Raw genomic sequence first — 20,838 nt, 5'->3', positions numbered from 1 at the left:
CACGGGGATCAGATACAGAGAGATCAAAGTTTAGCTGCTTGCTGAGGCAGTAGCGATGGCAATAGGGAGTTTATCGCATAGGCTGGGCGCAATGGAGCTATAGATGTGCTGAGCAATGTGAGCAAGTACATACGGAAGAGATGACAAGTGGTAGGATGTTTGCTTTGAAATCTCGTCTGGGGTTGATTTGCCGAAGGCTGAGTGGAATGCTATTAAAGAGATCAGGAGAAGCATAGATGGGGGAGTCTCTTAGCCGGTTTGTACGTGTTGTGGGTAGCTCAAAGGTTCGGGGGAACCTGAGCGTGCGAATGGGTTGTATTCGGGGTAGGTGAATTGCAAGAAGGTGTGGTGGTGCATATCTATGAAGCAGGCTATGTGCAAGAAGGATATGGGAGAGGGTACGGCGGCTGCTGAGTGATCGCCATTTGAGTCGGTGCAGCAGCACGGAGTGGGTTCTGTGCTCAAAGAGGGGGAGATGCAAACAGAGGCGAGTGGCGCGCCGTTGGATGCGCTCAAGCCGGTCGTTCAGGGTTGCGGGGAGGGGTGAGAGGACAGTGCAAGCATACTCAAGAATAGGGCGGATGTAAGTTACATAGTTGGAGGAGAGAGCAGAAGTGTTTAAGGAATTGCGTAGTCGCAGGAGAAGGAACATCTTCCTGGTCGCTTTAGTGATGATGTAGTCAACATGCGAGTTCCAGCATAGATTCTGCTGTATGAGGAGGCCAAGGTGGCGATGCCTTGAGGCCACAGTGAGGTTGGTATCGTTGAGTGTGATTGATGGTGGTCTGGGAGGTGGCCGGTTGGTGTGGTGAAAGTGGATGACAGTGGTCTTACTTTCGTTGACCAGGAGATGCCAATCCTTCAGCCACTGTGCCGCGGTTGTCACAGCTGACTGGAGGTGCTCTTTTGCGGCTAGAAAATTCTCGCGAGCGGCAATGATGGCAGTGTCGTCGGCAAACTGGCTGCACTCAGTGTTGGCATTTATGCAGGCGGTTGGCAGATCAACTGTGTAGGCCGTGAACAAAAGCGACCCCAAGACAGAGCCTTGGGGGACCCCCGCTGGAATGTTCAGCCAGGTTGATTTGCTGCTCTCCACTTGCACACGTTGTCGTCTGTTGGTGAGATAAGAGGCAAGCCACTGGAGGCATTTGCCATCGAGTCCGAGGTGGGCCAATTTTGCAAGCAGTCCTTGGTGCCAAACCCGGTCAAACGCCTTAGATAGGTCGAAGAAGCAAGCAATTACTGTTTGCCCGGCGTCTCTTTTCTCAGTGATCTGATGGATTAACCGAGATAGCTGCTGTGTGGTGCCATCGTTTGGCCTTGTTGTTACTTGTACTACTGTTGCTACTATTGCTGTTGCTGTTGTTATTGCTGCTGTTTCTGGTCCTGCTGCTGCTGCTGTTGCCGCTCGTGTTGCTGTTGTTGTTGTTGTTGTTGTTGTTGTTGTTGTTGTTGTTGTTGTTGTTGTTGTTGTTGTTGTTGTTGTTGTTGTTGTTGTTGTTGTTGTTGTTGTTGTTGCTGTTGCTGCTGTTGTTGTTGTTGCTGCTGCTGTTGCTGCTGCTGTTGCTGGTGTTGTCGCTGCTGCTGTTGCTGCTGCTGTTGCTGCTGCTGTTGCTGCTACTGCTGCAGTTGCTGCTGCTGTTGCTGCTGCTGTCGCTGATGCTACTGCTACTGTTACCAGTGCTGTTGTTTCTGCTGCTGCTGCTGCCGCCGCTATTGTTGTTATTGCTGCTGTTTCTGCTGTTTACAACGCTGCTGTTGGTACTGCTGTTGTTGCTGCTTTTGCTGCTGCTGCTGCTACTTTTGGGGCTGCTGGTGCTTGTGCTGTTGTTGCTACTGCTGTTGTTGCTACTGCTGTTGTGGCTGCTGCTGTTATTGCTGCTGCTGCTGCTGCTGCTGCTACTGTTGTTGTTGTTGCTGCTGTTGTTGTTTTTGTTGTTGCTGCTGTTGTTGCTGCTGCTATTGCTGTTGCGGTTGTTGTTGTTCTTGCTGTTTCTGTTGCTGTTGTCGCTGTTGCTGCTGCTTTTGCTGTTGCTGTTGTTGCTGCTGGTGGTGCTATTAGTCTTGCGGCCGTCGTTGGAGCTACTGCTACTGCTGCTGTTACTTTCTTTGCCGCTGCCGCTGCTATTTTTGCTGCTATTGTTTCTACTGTTGGTGCTATTAGTCTTGCTGTTGTTGCAGCTATTTGAATTCTTTATTCTCACGATGGTACCATCGTCAAAAAGCAATTGTTGCTGCTGTTGTTGCTGCTATTATTCTCGTTGCAGCTAATGTTGCTGTAGTTGGTGATTCAGAGGAGGTGATCTTTCGGTGGCATTCAGCAGCATTCGTCTGCCGGGGAAAATCACAGGATTGGAGGGCAAAGATGGTGGTAGTTGTGTGCCGAACGCTCTAATGCAAGTATATCTGCCAGAAGACTGTAGTGAAGTGAGTAAGTAGACTTTCTATTGTTAATAATCTGCTATTTGTTACTACTGGTAACTGTACAATATTCACCACACATTATTGTATGCTATTTTCACGACAAGAGAGTAAGGGCCAGGTTCCACTGCGGCTCCGCTGCTCTGCTGCTCATCATCCGTCATCATTACCATAGTGACCGTGGCTCGAGCTGGAGCAGCAAGGCCGCGGCTCACAGCGACCTTTCGCTACGATTCTTGATCATAAATTGCGAGCCGCGGTCGCGGCTCGACCTGTTTCCCGTACGTTGCATTGTTTTGTACACAAGAATTGTAAAATTCAAATTTTTTCGTTGCGCAGGCCAGAAAACGAGGTTTTTTGATTTCACGCATGCGCGCAGGCAGGTGAAACATCGTCAATAACCGTGGAGCAAAATAACCGTGGAGCTCGTCATTCACGAATGACGAGTGTCAGTGGAACCGCGCTGCTCCCCTGCATGCAGCCAAGTGCCGCGGAGCAGGCGAGCCGCGGAGCTGCAGTGGAACCAGGCCCTAATGGGAATATTCATTAACCAGAGAGAAGTCAAATTTTAACAGTGAGTGTATGAAAGTGGCCACAGTCCTTTGCGAACATTTTCCCTGGTTGAGGTCCCATTTTCCCTGGTTCTACGAAATGGCGAAAATTTATTGACGCGAATATCGGTGTGTTTCCAGAATTCTAATTTTACCATATTAACAAGTCAGAAATGTATTATGTGATTATAGCACTGTAGGCTTATGAAATTTGTACCGGCTAGGATTTCACAACACACACCATACCGGTATATACCATAAAATCCCGCCAGAGCGCCCCGTCTCTTCCATGCGCCCCTCCCTGACTTTTTGTCAGGGAAGTGATTGATTGTACTCTCGTATGACTCCATGATGCCGTACTGTACTGCAGACGAGTGCTCGACCCGGTCATTTGTCCTACTAGTGATGGTGATGCAGGGGCGTCGGAAGCAGTTTAACATTGGTGCGGCGAAAGTGTGAGAGGGGGTCCGGGGGTCCTCCCCCGGGATTTTTTTTGAAAATTGGGCCTAAAAGGCCATATTTTTAATGCTACCGAATATTATGAGAAATAAGAATATGCATGCTGATGACACACCGCATTGTCGATGTAAAACATGGTACCTGTACAAGAGTCGACAAGCCATCAACAAGGTTGAAAATGTAAAAAAAAAAAAAAAAAAAAAAAAAAAAAAAAAAAACTTCCAAAATTATTGGTGCGGCTTTGGCCGCACCAGCCGCACCGGTTCCGACGCCCCTGTGATGTTGCTGGTGATGATGATGGTCCCGCAACTGTTCCTACTGCTGCTGGTATTGCTGCTACTGTTGCTGCTGGTATTGCTGCTACTGTTACTGCTACTGTTGCTGCTACTGTTGCTGCTACTGTTGTTACTGCTGCTGGTGCTGCTATTTATGCAACTGAATGTTGCTGCTTTTTGTTTTTATTTTTTTCTTGCTGAATTTTCCCGTTGCACTGCTACAGATATGTTTGAGTTATCGTATCAACAGCAGAGCGGTCGTCCTGTTATTTCTGTAGCTGTGTAGCAGATGGATGTGACTACTACAAGGTATGTCAAAGAGTATCATCAACTGTACTTTACAGCTTCTTATAATATGTATACGAGTGTTCAATCTCTGAAGTATTATTAAACCATTGATATTACTACTGGTGGTGCTATTTCTCCTGACTCCATTGTCTTTCTGTGCTGTGCTTTCTGTGCTACTGTTGCTGCTCCTGTGTGTGTGTGTGTGTGTGTGTGTGTGTGTGTGTGTGTGTGTATGTGTAGTGTATGTGTGTGTGTGTGTGTGTGTGTGTGTGTGTGTGTGTGTGTGTGTGTGTGTGTGTGTGTGTTGGCCTTGCCCGTCACAAGTGTGTGGCTCAGTCCCCAGCCGCAGTGGAGGCGTGTTGTGGCGCGCACTGTGCGTTCTGCACCCGCTGCTTGCGTTCGGTCCAGGGCAGGAATAGACACCGCTGCTCAGGTTCTCCCCCGGCCATACGTCAGTTACGGGGTCACAGTTGTAGGTGACCTGAATCCTGACGACCTCTCGTTGTGTCCTGGACGCCGTGGGACGGCGTTCTTCTCTTCTCTCTCCGTTGCTACTCCAGGCCCACGTGACCCTTGTGGCAGTGGCTCGATAGAACAGGACAGGACAGGTGTGTATGTGTTTGTGTGTTACTCTTGCTGCTTTTGTTGCTGCTGCTGTTGCTGTCGCTGTTTTTGCTGCTGCTGTTGCTTTGCTGCTGTTGCTTCTCGCTGTTGTTGCTCTCGCTGTTGTGGCTGCTGCTGCTGCGGTTGCTGCTGCTCCTGTTGCTGCTGCTATTTCTGCCTCCTAACTCTACTGCTACTGCTGCTGTTTCTGCTGTTTCTGTGGCTGCTGGTGATGTTGCTGCAGCAGTCACGTCTCCTTCTGTATGTGTGTGTGTGTGTGTGAAAAAAATTAAAAATAGGGATTCACGGGCCAGAACAAGTCGCTTCAAACAGCTGTGTGGTGGATACCAGGCTAAAAATAATGGCGGTAAATTCATCAGCCTTGCAAGCTGTTGAATGGTGTAATCCCAGCACAAGTTGCTATGTCTAACAAAGCTGTTCGCTATCATCGCTTCCCCGATGGGCATGTCTGAGGTCTGAGTTGTGTGTGTGTGTGTTTGTGTGCGTGTGTGTGTGTGTGTGTGTGTGTGTGTGTGTGTGTGTGTGTGTGTGTGTGTGTTCATGTGCTGTCATAGTGTCTATTGCGGATAGCGTTGCCAGTGCCTATACTGTTACTGCTGCTTCCTCCATGGTCAGCTGTGCTGAACAGTGATCCGTTACGTGTGTGTCAGCGAGTACTCAGATGATGGACAGAAATCTGGATGGCAGAGCTGCATCTTAGTAAGGTACAGGTTGTGTCTAAGGATTTCTTTTTGTCAGTTACTTTCCCTTGCCCGTCTCCTGTTTCCATATATGGGTGGGTTTAAACTAGTATACCACGGATCTGGTTTGAAAATAATCCCCGGTCACATGACCACACTGTGGTAGTTTTGGTGAGAACTTGAAGACGGCTGGCCATGTACTGTCATTTCTGAATGTGACGTTTACTGCTGGTGCTACTGCTTGTGCAAGTGTTTCTATACTGGTGGTAGTGCTACTGCAGCTATTGATGTGCTGCCAACTATTGTAGCTGCTGTGCTGGCAGGACCTATACTGTTGCTGTCCTGGCAAGACCTGTACTGTTGCTGTGCTGCCAAGACCTCTACTGTTGCTGTGCTGGCAAGACCTGTACTGTTGCTGTGCTGGCAAGACCTCTAGTGTTGCTGTGCTGGCAAGACCTTTACTGTTGCTGTGCTGGCAAGACCTCTACTGTTGCTGTGCTGTTGCTGTGCTATTGCTTTTGCTAATGTTGTTGTTGCTGCTGCTGTTACTGTTTCAGGGGTATTTTCCGCAGTGGCGGCGTGGTTGCTCTTATAGCAGCGAGTTGTTCTGCTAAGGTCTCCATATGCAAAGTGATATGTTGGCTGATGGACAGATGCCGGGATGGTTCAGAAATGAAAGGTACATTTATTCCCGTAGCTATGCAGAAGACGTTACTTCAGTAACGTCTGGCGCTAGCCAGGGTCCACACAGCTTTAATTTGGTGTTTGTTTGTTTGTTTGTTTGTTTGTTTGTGTCACGCCTGGCGCTATCCCGTATCTGTCCCGTACTGTACCGTACCAGCAAAGATAGCTGGCCACAATCTTTTTGTTTGTTTGTGCCATCGACATGCCTGGCGCTATCCCGTACCTGTCTCGTACCATTAAGAGTACGGTACCATCAAGAGAATGAGGATATATATATGCGAAGTGTATCGGGGGAATGCATTCAGTGCAGTAACATTTTGTGTGGATTTGTGTGCGAGGCCAAGATCCCACTAGCAGGCTGGCTGGGCTGCCTGTCGACCAGCCCGGGAATCGCATGTAGGCGGATAGCATAATAATTATAGCGTTTATACAGTCATGTAGATGTATAGCAGGGAGTCATATTATGTAAACGACTCCCTGCTGTATGGGGAGATTCTCTGGAAAGAAATACGAAGTAGGGAGACGAGTAAATGCAATCAGAATGGATGTTAGTTGCCGTCAGTATAATAATAAGAAGAAGATAAACGCCCGTGATCGGCAGAGTCAGCGCCGGTCCCAGGAAACGTCAGGACAGACATCCCGTCGACTCTAGAACGCCCGTGATCGGCAGAGTCAGCGCCGGTCCCATAGCTATGCAGAAGACGTTACTTCAGTATCTCACTGAAACGGTTTTCGAATCCAATGATGTAGCTAATCAAAGAAAAAAGCATTTCCATCAGTTCTAACAACATGCACGAGGAGCTAGGCAACGAAGCATAGCGCAGGGCCCTGAGCTTCCAAGCTCTCTCGTATTTATTAACTAGTACCCCTGCACTGTTATCACCCCCAACCCCTGCCCCGCTCCGTCCCCCCCCCCTCCCCATCACACGGCACCCATATTCACTTGGAATAGAATTGTATAATGGGAGAATTGTGCATGGAATAATTGTCTGACTTCAACTTCTCCTCATTACAAACAACTCTCATACTCGTACCAGTGTTGTCTATACATTACAAAGTGAGTTATCTAAGTTTTAACCACTGCATATCTAGATCACCACTCTTGTCTGCAGTGTACGTAAGCCTCTATGTGTATATTTGCATGTCCAGCTATACACAGGGTTGAATGGGACATTTTGTTTGCACTTCACACACTCATTCATTCCTTCTCTTCCATGTCATTCTCTTCAAACTCTACTTCTTGTGACAGCAAGGAATGGTGGCTCTACTTATCCAAACTGTTGTGTCTGTCTCTCTGCTGTTACTGCTGCTGCTGCTGCTATTGCTGGTGTTGGCTGTGCTGGTCATGCTGCGGATGCTATTGCTGCTGTTGTTGTTTCCGCAATTTGCCTGTTTATGCCTCTGCTTCTGTTGCAGTTGCAGTTACTGGTACAGTTGCTGAGAGTGTGATGCTGCTGTGATAGAGATCATTACCCATGGTGTTGTCAGTAGCTGTACTATTCCTCTGCTTCATCTCTGGTCCTGGGAAACAGGAATCAGATGTATGCAGATCAGTGAGGTTTCTGATGACGTACACATACCTGGATGATATTACTGCAATGCAGAAAGGTACAGCTTGTAGAAAAATATAATCTTTTTGTTAACTACATTATCTTGCCCCTCTCTTCTTTCCCTAGTTAGATGTGTTGAAACTAATAATCAAAACAGGTAGAATTGGATAATTGCCCTGGTGAAATGACTGCACATTGTTTTTACCTGCAACTGTTGCTACTGTTGCTACTGTTGATGTTGTTATTGCTGCTGTTTCTGGTCCCGTTGCTGCTGCTGCTCCTGTTGCGGCTGCTGTTGCTGCTGCTGCTGTTGCTGCTGCTGCTGTTGCGGCTGCTGCTGTTGCTGCTGCTGCTGCTGCTGCTGCTGCTGTTGCTGCTGCTGCTGTTGCTGCTGCTGTTGCTGCTGCTGTTGCTGCTGCTGTTGCTGCTGCTGCTGTTGCTGCTGCTGCTGTTGCTGCTGCTGTTGCGGCTGCTGTTGCTGCTGCTGTTGCTGCTGCTGCTACTGCTACTGCTGCTGCTGTTGCTGCTGTTGCTTTCGTTGCTGCTGTTGCTGCTGCTGTTGCGGCTGCTGTTGCTGCTGCTGTTGCTGCTACTGCTGCTGTTGCTGCTGCTGCCGCTGCTACTGCCGCTGCTGTTGCTGCTGTTGGTATTGCTGCTATATCTGCTATTCCTGTTGCTACCGTTGCTGCTGTGGTCGATGTGTCTGCTGTTGCTATGGTTGCTGTTGCTGCTTCTTCTGTAGCTACCACTGCTGTTGTTTCTGCTGCTGCTGCTGTCGCTGTTGTTGCTATTGCTGCTGTGTCTGCTGTTGCTACGGTTGCTGCTGTTGCTGCTTCTTCTGTTGCTACCACTGCTGTTGTTTCTGCTGCTGCTGCTGCTGCCGCTGTTGTTGTTATTGCTGCTGTTTCTGTTGTTTGCATTGCTGCTGTTGGTGCTGCTGTTTTTGCTGCTTTTGCTGCTTTTGCTGCTGTTGCTGCTACTTTTGGGGCAGCTGTTGCTGGTGCTTGTGCTGCTGTTGTGGCTGCTGTCTTTGCTGCTCCTGCTGCTACTGTTGTTCTTGCTACTGCTGTTGTTGTTGTTGCTGCTGCTATTGTTGCTGCTGCTATTGCTGTTGCTGTTGTTGTTGCTGTTTCTGTTGCTGTTGTCGCTGTTGCTGCTGCTTTTGCTGTTGCTGTTGTTGCTGCTGTTGGTGCTATTAGTCTTGCGGCCGTCGTTGGAGCTACTGCTACTGCTGCTGTTATTTTCTTTGCCGTTGCTGCTGTTATTTTTGCTGCTGTTGTTTCTACTGTGGGTGCTATTAGTCTTGCTGTTGTTGCAGCTATTTGCATTCTTTTTTCTCACGATGGTACCATCGTCAAAAAGCAATTGTTGCTGCTGTTGTTGCTGCTATTTATCTCGTTGCAGCTATTGTTGCTGTTGTTGGTGATTCAGAGGAGGTGATTTCTCGGTGGCATTCAGTAGCATTCGTCTGCTGGGGAAAATCACAGAATTGGAGGGCAAAGATGGTGGTAGTTGTGTGCCGAACGCTCTAATGCAAGTATTTCTGTCAGAAGACTGTAGTGAAGTGAGTAAGTAGACTTTCTATTGTTAATAATCTGCTATTTGTTACTACTGATAACTGTACAATATTCACCACACATTATTGTTTGCTATTTTCACGACAAGAGAGTAAGGGCCAGGTTCCACTGCGGCTCCGCTGCTCCGCTGCTCCGCTGCTCCGCTGCTTATCATCCGTCATCATTACCAAAGTGACCGCGGCTCGAGCTGGAGCAGCGAGGCCGCGGCTCACAGCGACCTTTTGCTACGATTCTTGATCAAAAACAGCGAGCCACGGTTGCGGCTCGACCTGTTTCCCGTGCTTTGCACTGTTTTGTACGCAAGAGTTTAAAATTCAAATTTTATTTCGTTGCTCAGGCCAGAACACGAGGTTTTTTGATTTCGCGGTACCGCGAATAACGAGTGTCAGTGGAACCGCGCTGCTCCGCTGCATGCAGCCAAGTGCCGCGGAGCAGCCGAGCCGCGGAGCCGCAGTGGAACCCGGCCCTAATGTGAATATTGATTTACCAGAGCGAAGTCAAATTTGAACAGTGAGTTTATGAAAGTGGCCACAGTACTTTGCGAACATTTTCCATTGTAAACTCCCTGGTTCTAAGAAATGTCGAAAATTTAGTGACGCGAATATCGGTGTGTTTGCAGAATTCTAATTTTACCATACTAACAAGTCAGAAATGTATTATGTGTTTATAGTACTGTAGGGTCATGAAATTTGTACCGGCTAGGATTTCACAACACACACCGTAATGGTACATACCTTAAAATCCCGCCAGAGAGCCCCGTCGCTTCCATGCACCCCTCCCCGACATTTTGTCAGGAAAGTGATTGATTGTATCCTCGTATAACTCCATGATGCCGTACTGTACTGCAGACGAGTTCTCGACCCGGTCATTTGTCCTACTAGTGATGGTGCTGCTGCTGGTGATGATGATGGTGATGGTCCCGCAACTGTTGCTACTGCTGCTACTATTGCTGGCATTGCTGCTACTGTTGCTGGTGCTGGTGATAGTCCCGCAACTGTTCCTACTGCTGCTGGTATTGCTGCTACTGTTGCTGCTGGTATTGCTGCTGCTGGTGCTGCTTGTCCTGTTGTTACTGCTGCTGGTGCTGCTATTTATGCAACTGCATGTTGCTGCTTTTTGTTTCTTTTCTTTCTTTCTGAATTTTCCCATTGCACTGCTACAGATATGGTTGTGTTATCGTATCAACAGCAGAGCGGTCGTGCTGTTATTTCTGCAGCTATGTAGCAGATGGATGTGACTACTACAAGGTATGTCAAAGAGTATCTTCAACTGTACTTATACATCTTCTTATAAAATGTATACGATTGGGCAATCTCTGAAGTATTATTAAACCATTGACATTGCTACTGGTGGTGCTATTTCTCCTGACTCCATTGTCTTTCTGTGCTGTGCCTTCTGTGCTACTGTTGCTGCTCGTGTCTGTGTTTGTGTGTGTGTGTGTGTGTGTGTGTGTGTGTGTGTGTGTGTGTGTGTGTGTGTGTGTTCGCCCTGCCCGTCACAAGTGTGTGGCTCCGTCCCCAGCCGCAGTGGAGGCGTGTTGTGGCGCGCACTGTGCGTCCTGCGGCTGCTGATTCCGTTCGGTCCAGGGAGGAATAGACACCGCTGCTCAAGTTCTCCTCCGGCCATACATTAGTCTCGGGGCAAAAGTCGTAGGTGACCTGAATCCTGACGACCTCTCGTTGTGTCCGGGACGCCGTAGGACGGCGTTCTCCTCTTCTCTCTCCGTTGCCCCTCCGGGCCCACGTGACCCTTGTGGCAGTGGCTCTACAGGACAGGACAGGACAGGACAGGTGTGTGTGTTTTGTGTGTTGCTGTTTCTTTTGTTGCTGTTGCTGCTTTGTTGTTGCTGTTCCTGTCGTTGCTGCTATTTCTGCCTCCTACCTCTGCTGCTGCTGCTGCTGCTGTTTCCAAGGCTGCTATTGATGTTGCTTCAGGCAGTCACTTCTTTTTCTGTGTGTGTGTGTGTGTGTGTGTGTGTGTATTCGTGTGCTGTCATAATGTCTATTGCGGATAGCATTGCCAGTGTCTCTACGGTTACTGCTGCTTCCTCCATGGTCAGATGTGCTGAACAGTGATCCGTTACGTGTGTGTCAGCGAGTACTCAGATGATGGGCAGAAATCTGGATGGCGGAGCTGCGTCTTAGTAAGGTACAGGTTGTGTCTAAGGATTTCTTTTTGTCAGTTACTTTCCCTTGCCCGTCTCCTGTTTCCATATATGGGTGGGTTTAAACTAGTATACCACGAATCTGGTTTGAAAATAATCCCAGGTCACATGACCACACTGTGGTAGTTTTGGTGAGAACTTGAAGACGGCTGGCCATGTACTGTCATTTCTGAATGTGACGTTTACTACTGGTGATACTGCAAGTGTTTCTATGCTGGTGGTAGTACTACTGCAGCTATTGATGTGCTGGCAAGACCTCTACTGTTGCTGTGATGGCAAGACCTGTACTGTTGCTGTACTGGCAAGACCTGTACTGTTGCTGTGCTGTTGGTTTCGCTAATGTTGTTGTTGCTGCTGCTGTTGCTGTCTCAGGGGGATTATCCGCAGTGGCGGCGTGGTTGTTCTTCTTGCAGCGGGTTGTTCTGCCATGGTCTCCATATGCAAAGTGATCTGTTGGCTGATGGACGGATGCCGGGATGGTTCAGATTTGAAAGGTACTTTTTTTATATTAACTAGTACCCCTGCACTGTTAGAACCCCCACCCCCCCCCCCCCCCCCCCCATCACACAGCACCCATATTCACATGGAATAGCATTGTATAATGGGAGAATTGGGCATGGAATAATTGTTTCACTTCAACTTCTCCTCGTTACATGCCCAGCTATACACAGGGTTGGAAGGGACTTTTTGTTTGCACTTTACATACTCATTCATTAATTCCATCTCTTCCATTTCCATGGCATTCTCTTCAAACTCTCCTTCCCATGACACCAAGGAATGGTGGCTCTGCTTATTCAAACTGTTGTGTCGTTGTCTCTGTTGCTGTTGCTGCTGCTGCTGCTGCTGATCTTGACACTGCTACTGCTGCTATTGCTGATCTTGACACTGATTCTGCTGCTGCTGATCTTGAAACTGCTACTGCTGCTATTGCTGGTGATACTGTTGTTTGCCTGTTTATGCCTCTGCTTCTGTTGCAGTTGCAGTTGCTTGTCGAGTTGCTGACAGTGTGATGCTGCTGTGATAGAGATCATGACTCATGGTGTTGTCAGTAGCTGTACTATTCCTCTGCTTCATCTCTGGTCCTGGGGAACAGGAATCAGATGTATGCAGATCAGTGAGATTTCTGATGACGTACACATACCTGGATGATATTGCTGCAATGCAGAAAGGTACAGCTTGTAGAGAAATATAATCTTATTGTTAACTACATTATCTTGCCCCTATCTTCTTTCCCTATTTAGATGTGTTCAAACTAATAATCAAAACAGGTAGAATTGGATAATTGTCCTGGGGAAAGGACTGCACATTGTTTTTATCTTCACCTGCTGCTACTGTTGCTGCTGCTGCTACTGTTGTTGCTTCTGCTGCTGCTGTTACTACTGCTGCTGTTGTTGCTGCTCTTGCTGCTATTGCTGCTGTGTCTGCTGTTGATGTTGCTGCTGTTGCTACTTTTGCCACTGTTGCTATTGCTGTTATCATTGCTACTATTTCTGGTCCTGCTGCTCTTACTGCTACTGTTCTTGTTGCTGCTGTTGCTGTTGCTGCTGCTGTTGCTGCTGCTGTTGTTGCTGTTGTTGCTGCTGTTGCTGTTGTTGCGGCTGTTGCTGCTGCTGTTGCTGTTGTTGCTGCTGTTGTTGCTGTTGTTGCTGCTGTTGCTGTTGCTGCTGCTGTTGTTGTTGTTGTTGTTGTTTCTGTTGCTGTTGTCGCTGTTGCTGCTGCTTTTGCTGCTGCTACTGTTGTTGTTGCTGCTGTTGTTGCTGCAGCTGCAGCTGTTTTTGTTGCAGTTTCTGTTGCTGTTGTCGCTGTTGCTGCTGCTACTGTTGTTGTTGCTGCTGTTGTTGCTGCAGATGCAGCTGTTGTTGTTGCAGTTTCTGTTGCTGTTGTCGCTGTTGCTGCTGCTTTTTCTGTTGGTGCTATTAGTCTTGCTGTTGTTGCAGCTATTTGAATTCTTTATTCTCACGATGGTACCGTCGTCAAAAAGCAATTGTTGCTGCTGTTGTTGCTGATATTATTCTCGTTTCAGCTGTTGTTGTTAATATACTTGCTGTTGTTGGTGATTCAAAGGACGTGATTTCCCGGTGGCATTCAGTAGCATTCGTCTGCCGGGAAAAATCACAGGATTGGAGGGCAAAGATGGTGGTAGTTGTGCGCCGAACGCTCTAATGCAAGTATATCTTCCAGAAGACTGGAGTAAAGTGAGTAAGTAGACTTTCTATTGTTAATAATCTGCTATTTGTTACTACTGGTAACTGTACAATACTCACCACACATTATTGTTTGCTATTTTCACGACAAGAGAGTAAGGGCCAGGTTCCACTGCGGCTCCGCTGCTCCGCTGCTCATCATCCGCGGGTTGAAACGTCATCATTACCATAGTGACCGCGGCTCAAGCTGGAGCAGCGAGGCCACGGCTCACAGCGACCTTTTGCTACGATTCTTGATCAAAAACTGAGAGCCGCAGTCGCGGCTCGACCTGTTTCCCGTTACTTTGCACTGTTTTGTACGCAAGAATTTTAAAATTCTAATTTTATTTCATTGCTGGCCAGAACACGAGGTTTTTTTGATTTCGCGGTACCGCGAATGAAGAGTGTCAGTGGAACCGCGCTGCTCCGCTGCATGCCGCCAAGTGCCGCGGAGCAGCCGAGCCGCGGAGCCGCAGTGGAACCCGGCCCTAATGTGAATATTGATTAACCAGAGCGAAGTCAAATTTGAACAGTGAGTTTATGAAAGTGGCCACAGTCCTTTGCGAACATTATCCACTGTAAACTCCCTGGTTCTAGGAAATGGCGAAAATTTATTGACGCGAATATCGGTGTGTTTGCAGAATTCTAATTTTACCATAGTAACAAGTCAGAAATGTATTATGTGATTATAGTACTGTAGGGTCATGAAATTTGTACCGGCTAGGATTTCACAACACACACCATACCGGTATATACCGTAAAATCCCACCAGAGCGTCCCGTCTCTTCCATGCGCACCTCCCGGACTTTTTGTCAGGGATGTGATTGATTGTATCCTCGTATGACTTCATGATGCCGTACTGTCCTGCAGACGAGTGCTCGACCCGGTCATTTTTCCTACTAGTGGTGGTGCTGTTGATGGTGATGGCGATGGTCCCGCAACTGTTGCTACTGCTGCTACTGCTGCTGGCATTGCTGCTACTGTTGCTGGTGCTGGTGATGATCCCGCAACTGTTGCTACTGTTGCTGCTGGTGATGGTGCTTGTCCTGTTGTTACTGCTGCTAGTGCTGCTATTTATGCAACTGCATGTTGCTGCTTTTTGTTTGTGTTTTTCTTGCTGAATTTTCCCGTTGCACTGCTACAGATATGTTTGTGTTATCGTATCAACAGCAGAGCGGTCGTCCTGTTATTTCTGGAGCTGTGTAGCAGATTGATGTGACTACTACAAGGTATGTGAAAGAGTATCATCAACTGTACTTATACATCTTCTTATAAAATGTATACGAGTGGGCAATCTCTGAAGTATTATTAAACCATTGATATTACTACTGGTGGTGCTATTTCTCCTGACTCCATTGTCTTTCTGTGCTGTGCTTTCTGTGCTACTGTTGCTGCTCCTGTGTGTGTGTGTGTGTGTGTGTTTGTGTGTGTTTGTGTGTGTGTGTGTGTGTTGGCCTTGCCCGTCACAAGTGTGTGGCTCAGTCCCCAGCCGCAGTGGAGGCGTGTTGTGGCGCGCACTGTGCGTCCTGCGCCCGCTGCTTGCGTTCGGTCCAGGGCTGGAATAGACACCGCTGCTCAGGTTCTCCCCCGGCCATACGTCAGTCTAGGGGTAAAAGTCGTAGGTGACCTGAATCCTGACGACCTCTTGTTGTGTCCTGGACGCCGTGGGACAGCGTTCTCCTCTTCTCTCCCTGTTGCTACTCCAGGCCCACGTGACCCTTGTGGCAGTGGCTCGATAGGACAGGACAGGACAGGTGTGTATGTGTTTGGGTGTTACTCTTGCTGCTGCTGTTGTTGCTGCTGCTGTTGTTGCTGCTGCTGTTGCTGTCGCTGTTTTTGCTGCTGCTGTTGCTGCTGTTGCTTCTCGCTGTTGTTGCTCTTGCTGTTGTTGCTGCTGCTGCTGTTTCTGCTGCTGCTCCTGTTGCTGTTGTAGCTGCTATTTCTGCCTCCTAACTCTACTGCTACTGCTGCTGTTTCTGCTGTTTCTGTGGCTGCTGTTGATGTTACTTCAGGCAGTCACTTCCTTTTCTGGCGGAGCTGAGTCTTAGAAAGGTACAGGTTGTGTGTGTGTGTGAAGGATTTCTTTTTGTCAGCTACTTTCCCTTGCCCGTCTCCTGTTTCCATATATGGGTGGGTTTAAACTAGTATAGCACGGATCTGGTTTGAAAATAATCCCCGGTCACATGACCACACTGTGGTAGTTTTGGTGAGAACTTGAAGACGGCTGGTCATGTACTGTCATTTCTGAATGTAACGTTTACTGCTGGTGATACTGCCACTGCAAGTGTGTCTATACTGGTGATAGTGCTACTGCAGCTATTGATGTGCTGCCAACTAATGTAGCTGCTGTGCTGGCAAGACCTGTACTGTTGCTGTCCTGGCAAGACCTGTACTGTTGCTGTGCTGGCAAGACCTGTACTGTTGCTGTCCTGGCAAGACCTGTACTGTTGCTGTGCTGTTGCTGTGCTGTTGCTTTTGCTAATGTTGTTGTTGCTGCTGCTGCTGTTGCTTGGTTGTTGGCGTGGTTGCTCTTATTGCAGCGGGTTGTTCTGCCAAGGTCTCCATATGCAAAGTGATCTGTTGACTGATGGACGGATGCCGGGATGGTTCAGAAATGGAAGGTAATTTGTTTTAATTAACTGTCACCCCTGTACTGTTAGCACCCCCAACCCCGCTCCCTTCACCTCCCCATCACACGACATCCATATTCGTATGGAATAGCAGGGGCGGATCCAGGGGGGGGGGGGTTCGGGGGGTTCGAACGAACCCCCTAAATTTTTTCGACCATGGTGCAGTTTTTTTTTTATTTTTTTTTTTTACAAAAAATGCGAATTGCGAATTGCGAATTGCGAATTGCTCCTAGGATCCTGCCGTAGCGCATATATAGCCCGAGCTGAATCATGCAGATGTTACATTGATACATGTACATTGATATGATCCTCAGACGAACACCTTGCCAATAGGCCTTTCCCAAATCGGCCATTTGTTTTGGCCTTTTCGGCTTTTCGATCGGCTGAAAAAATCGCCAGAATCGGCTGAAAATTTCTGTAAAAGGTGGAAATTCGGCTCTAAAGTTGCAGCCACCTTTCGCAGATAATGGCTACAGAAATTGTATTTGCATGCTATTGAGGCACTAAAACATCAATTTTCGGCGAATTCAGTGCGAAAATTGCGTATTAGGCTAAAAGATCGGTGATTTCTTCAAAACCACTATTTTCGGCCAATGTTTCGGCCGGCAGATTTGGGAAACGCCCACGGGCCATGACGCAGGCGCACACGAGCGGTCATGCCCAGTTGCCCACGACCCTGCAAAACATGTACATTGTACTACTTTCACTTTAGCTCATACATATACCGGTACACATACATATACCGGTACATGTACATGTACATGTACATGTACACCCTTCAAAGCGGTGAACCCCTTGTACTTGTAGTCTAGGAGCCAAGTCAGCAAAAGTCCAAGGAATAAGGTATTGATAGGCGACAAGCCTCTGGGTCATCCTAATAAAGATATTATTATTACGTAGGTGCACAGCATGATTGTTTGTCTCACTACACAGTTTTAGCGTTATAATTATTAGTTTTTCACCCACCGTTGCACTTAGCTCTCACTTCACTGCTATTGTCTCACCTTCCCTCTTTCTATTTTGGCACTGTATTTTGTTCTCGTAACACATCATTGAATGTATATTTAATCATTGTTCAGCATGGTTACTCTTCAGTCACGACTTTCCACTGATGAATGTGACAAGAAAATTAATTCTGGTAAACTTTCATGACTTCGTTGTAGTGTGGCGATGACTGCAGAGTTTGTTCTTTTTATTGCTATTATAAAATTGTTGTCTCCACGTCGATTATTATTACATGTACATGTATATTCGGCGATTTCTTGGTAAAATCTCAGAACTCGGCGAAAAGATCGGCGATATTCTGAAAAGTCTACTTTCGGCGAAATTTTCGGCCGGGCGATATGGGAAAGGCCTACTTGCCAACATTCAACGCTTGGTCGACACGTACTCTGATGATCTGCCAAACTCTTCAACTATATCAACTGACATCCGAAAGTGGGTCAGGAAATGGAAGGACGCAGCAGAGAAGTCTCGTGCACTTCCCGCTACCCCACGAGCTCTTGTGCATTGCGATGCTGATGTTTTCCCGAACATCCACGTCCTCCTCCGGATTGCTTCAACACTACCCGTCACCTCTGCGGAGAATTAGCGCAGCAACACTGCCTTGAAATGGCTGAAGCACTACCTGCTTTCGAGCGCTCGACAATGGGATCAAAACGCCTATCCTCTAGCCCTTTCCCAAAGGTGCCCGCCCTTTTTTCGCCCTTTTTGGCCCTTTTCGGAAAAGCCCGTTTCTTTCGCCCTTTATAAGGGCGGAAGAAGACTGAACCCCCCTTGGAAAAATCCTGGATCCACCCCTGAATAGCATTGTATAATGGGAGAATTGTGCATGGAATAATTGTTTCACTTCAACTTCTCCTCGTTACATGCCCAGCTATACACAGGGTTGGAAGGGACGTTTTGTTTCCACTCTACGGACTCATTCATTCCTTCTCTTGCTGCGGATGCTATTGCTATTGCTGCTTTTGCTGCTGCGGATCCTGCTGCTGTTGTTGTTTCCACTCTTGTCACCACTCTTGTCTACAATGTACGTAAGCCTCTCTGTGTATATTTTCATGTCCAGCTATACACAGGGTTGGAAGAGACATTTTGTTTGCACTTTAGGTACGCCTTCATTCCTTCTCTTTCCTGTCATTCTCTCCAAACTCTACTTCTCGTGACAGCAAGGAATGGTGGCTCTGCTTGTTCAAACTGTTGTGTCTGTCTCTGTTGCTGCTGCTGCTGCTGTTCGTCTTGACACTGTTATTGCTGCTATTGCTGGTGTTGGCTGTGCTGGTCATGCTGCTTCTGCTGCGGATGCTATTGCTGCTGTTGCTGTTGTTGTTTCCGCTGCTTGCCTGTTTATCCCTCTGTTGCAGTTGCAGTTGCTAGTACAGTTGCTGAGAGTGTGATGCTGCTGTGATAGAGATCATGACTCATGGTGTTGTCAGTAGCTGTACTATTCCTCTGCTTCATCTCTGGTCCTGGGCAACAGGAATCAGATGTATGCAGATCAGTGAGGTTTCTGATGACGTACACATACCTGGATGATATTGCTGCAATGCAGAAAGGTACAGATTGTAGAAAAATATAATCTTATTGTTAACTACAATATCTTGCCCCTCTCTTCTTTCCCTGTTTAGATGTGTTCAAACTTATAATCAAAACAGGTGGAATTGGGAAAAGGACTGGGGAAAGGACTGCAGATTGTTTTATCTTCACCTGTTGCTACTGTTGTCGTTGCTGTTGATATTGCTGCTGTTTCTGGTCCTGCTGGTGCTGCTGCTTTTGCTGCTGCTGCTGCTTTTGCTCCTGCTGTTGCTTCTGCTGTTGCTCCTACTGCTGCTGCTGCTGCTGCTCCTGCTGTTGCTGCTTCTGTTGCTGCTGCTGTTGCTGCTGCTGTTGCTGCTGCTGCTATTGCTGCTGCTGTTGCTGCTGCTGCTTTTGCTGCTGCTATTGCTGCTGTTGTTGCTGCTGCTATTGCTGCTGTTGTTGCTGCTGCTGCTATTGCTGCTGTTGGTACTGCTCTTGTGTCTGCTATTGCTGTTGCTACCGTTACTGCTGTTTCTGCTGCTACTGCTGTTGTTGCTGCTGTTGCTACTATTGCTGCTGTTGGTATTGCTGCTGTGTCTGCTATTGCTGTTCCTACCGTTGCTGCTGTGGTCGCTGTGTCTGCTGTTGCTACGGTTGCTGTTGCTGCTGCTTCTTCTGTTGCTACTACTGCTGTTGTTTCCGCTCCTGCTGCTGCCGTTGTTGTTGTCGTTATTCCTGCTGTTTCTGCTGTTTGTGTTGCTGCTGTTGCTGCTCTTGTTGTCGCTGCTGCTGTTGTGGCTGCTGTTTTTGCTGCTGTTGCTGCTGCTGCTTTTGCTGTTGTTGCTGTTGTTGCTGCTGTTGCTGCTGCTACTGTTGTTGCTGCTCTTGTTGCTGCTGTTGCTGCTGCTGCTCTTTCTCTTGCTGTTGTTGTTGCTGTTTCTGGTGCTGTTGTCGCTGTTGCTGCTGCTTTTGCTGTTGGTGTTATTAGTCTTGCTGTTGTTGCAGCTATTTGAATTCTATATTTTCACGATGGTACCATTGCCAATAAGCTATTGTTGCAGCTATTGTTGCTGCTGTTGTTGCTACTAGATTTGCTGTTATTGGTGGTTCAGAGGTGATTTCTCGACACATTGCTATGTTTGCTGTTGTGAGTGGTTCAGAGGTGATTTCTCGACACATTGCTGTGTTTGCTGTTACTGCTGTAGGTGCTTCTGCTGTGGTCTTGCAGGACATCTTCTAGTTGTGGAAATGATTTGTTTGGGTGACTGAACAGAAGACTGTATGGTTCATATTGGAAAGGTACAGTTTGTTTGTAATTTTATTTCCTCACACATCTCTTAGCGCTCTCCCCCCCCCCCCCCTCCCCACTCCCCTCCCTCCCCCATCCCCCACTCCCCTCTCTCCCCCATCCCCGGCAGGAGTCAAAGATCCAGTGTAATTGTATTGTAGACTTTGTAGTCAGTATGGTGCACATTGGAATGACTTTATTTCCAAATTTCCCTTTCTACTCATCTCACTCTCTCATATGCTTTACTCCGTGTGTTGTCCATGCATCATGACCTGGAGTGTTGAACTGTGAATGTTTAGACCACTCCTTCATACAGCAATGTGTGTACAACTATGTGTGTGTGTGTGTGTGTGTGTGTGTGTGTGTGTGTGTGTGTGTGTGTGTGTGTGTGTGTGTGTGTGTGTGTGTGTGTGTGTGTGTGTGTGTGTGTGTGTGTGTGTGTGTGTGTGTGTGTGTGTGTGTGTGTGTGTGTGTGTGTGTGTGTGTGCCTTCACCTGCAACTCTGCTTATCCGCCTGCACAATGCTGTTGCTATTGCACCTGATGTTGCTGTGGCTATTATTGCTGTTGATGCTGTTGCTAACTCGGTGACTTCTTTCTCCTGCTGTTGTTGCTGCAGCTGCTGTTTCTGCGGCTGTTATCGCTGCCTTTGTTGTTGTTGCTGCTGGTTCTGCGGCTGTTACTGTGCCTGCCATGGCTCATGTTTCTTCAGGTGCTGTTGTTATGGTTACCTGTGTTGTGGATGATCAGGTTGCTGATGTAGGAGACCTGAACATTACTGGCTACTGTTCATTACTAGAAGGTAAGGTTTTCTGATGATGTGTGTATGTCTATACAGAACTGCTCTTGTCAACCACTACCAGCACCATACACTGTAGTGTCACGTAGAAAGGCATGACCTGTATAGAAGCATGACTGGAATAGAAGCTGATTTTCCAAAGCTCAGTCATG

General features: G+C 47.7%; 1 protein-coding gene and 1 long non-coding RNA gene across 2 annotated transcripts in view; both read left to right on the top strand.

Annotated features, from left to right (window-relative positions):
• Positions 1 to 20,838, top strand: part of LOC135821386 (uncharacterized) — a 76,246-nt gene that overhangs the window by 11,231 nt on the left and 44,177 nt on the right. The gene's annotated exons all lie outside the window — the stretch shown is intronic.
• The window catches only part of LOC135821396 (uncharacterized), a 71,621-nt gene that overhangs the window by 47,494 nt on the left and 3,289 nt on the right, over positions 1 to 20,838 (top strand). Inside the window, exons 17-30 of the long non-coding RNA XR_010554339.1 lie at positions 7,399 to 7,590; positions 8,937 to 9,100; positions 10,272 to 10,356; positions 10,612 to 10,899; positions 11,124 to 11,257; positions 11,646 to 11,767; positions 12,251 to 12,442; positions 13,297 to 14,685; positions 14,927 to 15,210; positions 15,469 to 15,508; positions 15,997 to 16,077; positions 18,447 to 18,638; positions 19,806 to 19,899; positions 20,507 to 20,689. This is a non-coding gene — a long non-coding RNA (uncharacterized LOC135821396). The remainder of the gene's footprint in view (positions 1 to 7,398; positions 7,591 to 8,936; positions 9,101 to 10,271; positions 10,357 to 10,611; positions 10,900 to 11,123; positions 11,258 to 11,645; positions 11,768 to 12,250; positions 12,443 to 13,296; positions 14,686 to 14,926; positions 15,211 to 15,468; positions 15,509 to 15,996; positions 16,078 to 18,446; positions 18,639 to 19,805; positions 19,900 to 20,506; positions 20,690 to 20,838) is intronic.

This window comes from Sycon ciliatum, chromosome 7, assembly GCF_964019385.1.
Source record: "Sycon ciliatum chromosome 7, ocSycCili1.1, whole genome shotgun sequence".
Classification (NCBI taxonomy): Eukaryota; Metazoa; Porifera; class Calcarea; order Leucosolenida; family Sycettidae; genus Sycon; species Sycon ciliatum.
This window is presented reverse-complemented; position numbering and strand designations above follow the sequence as displayed.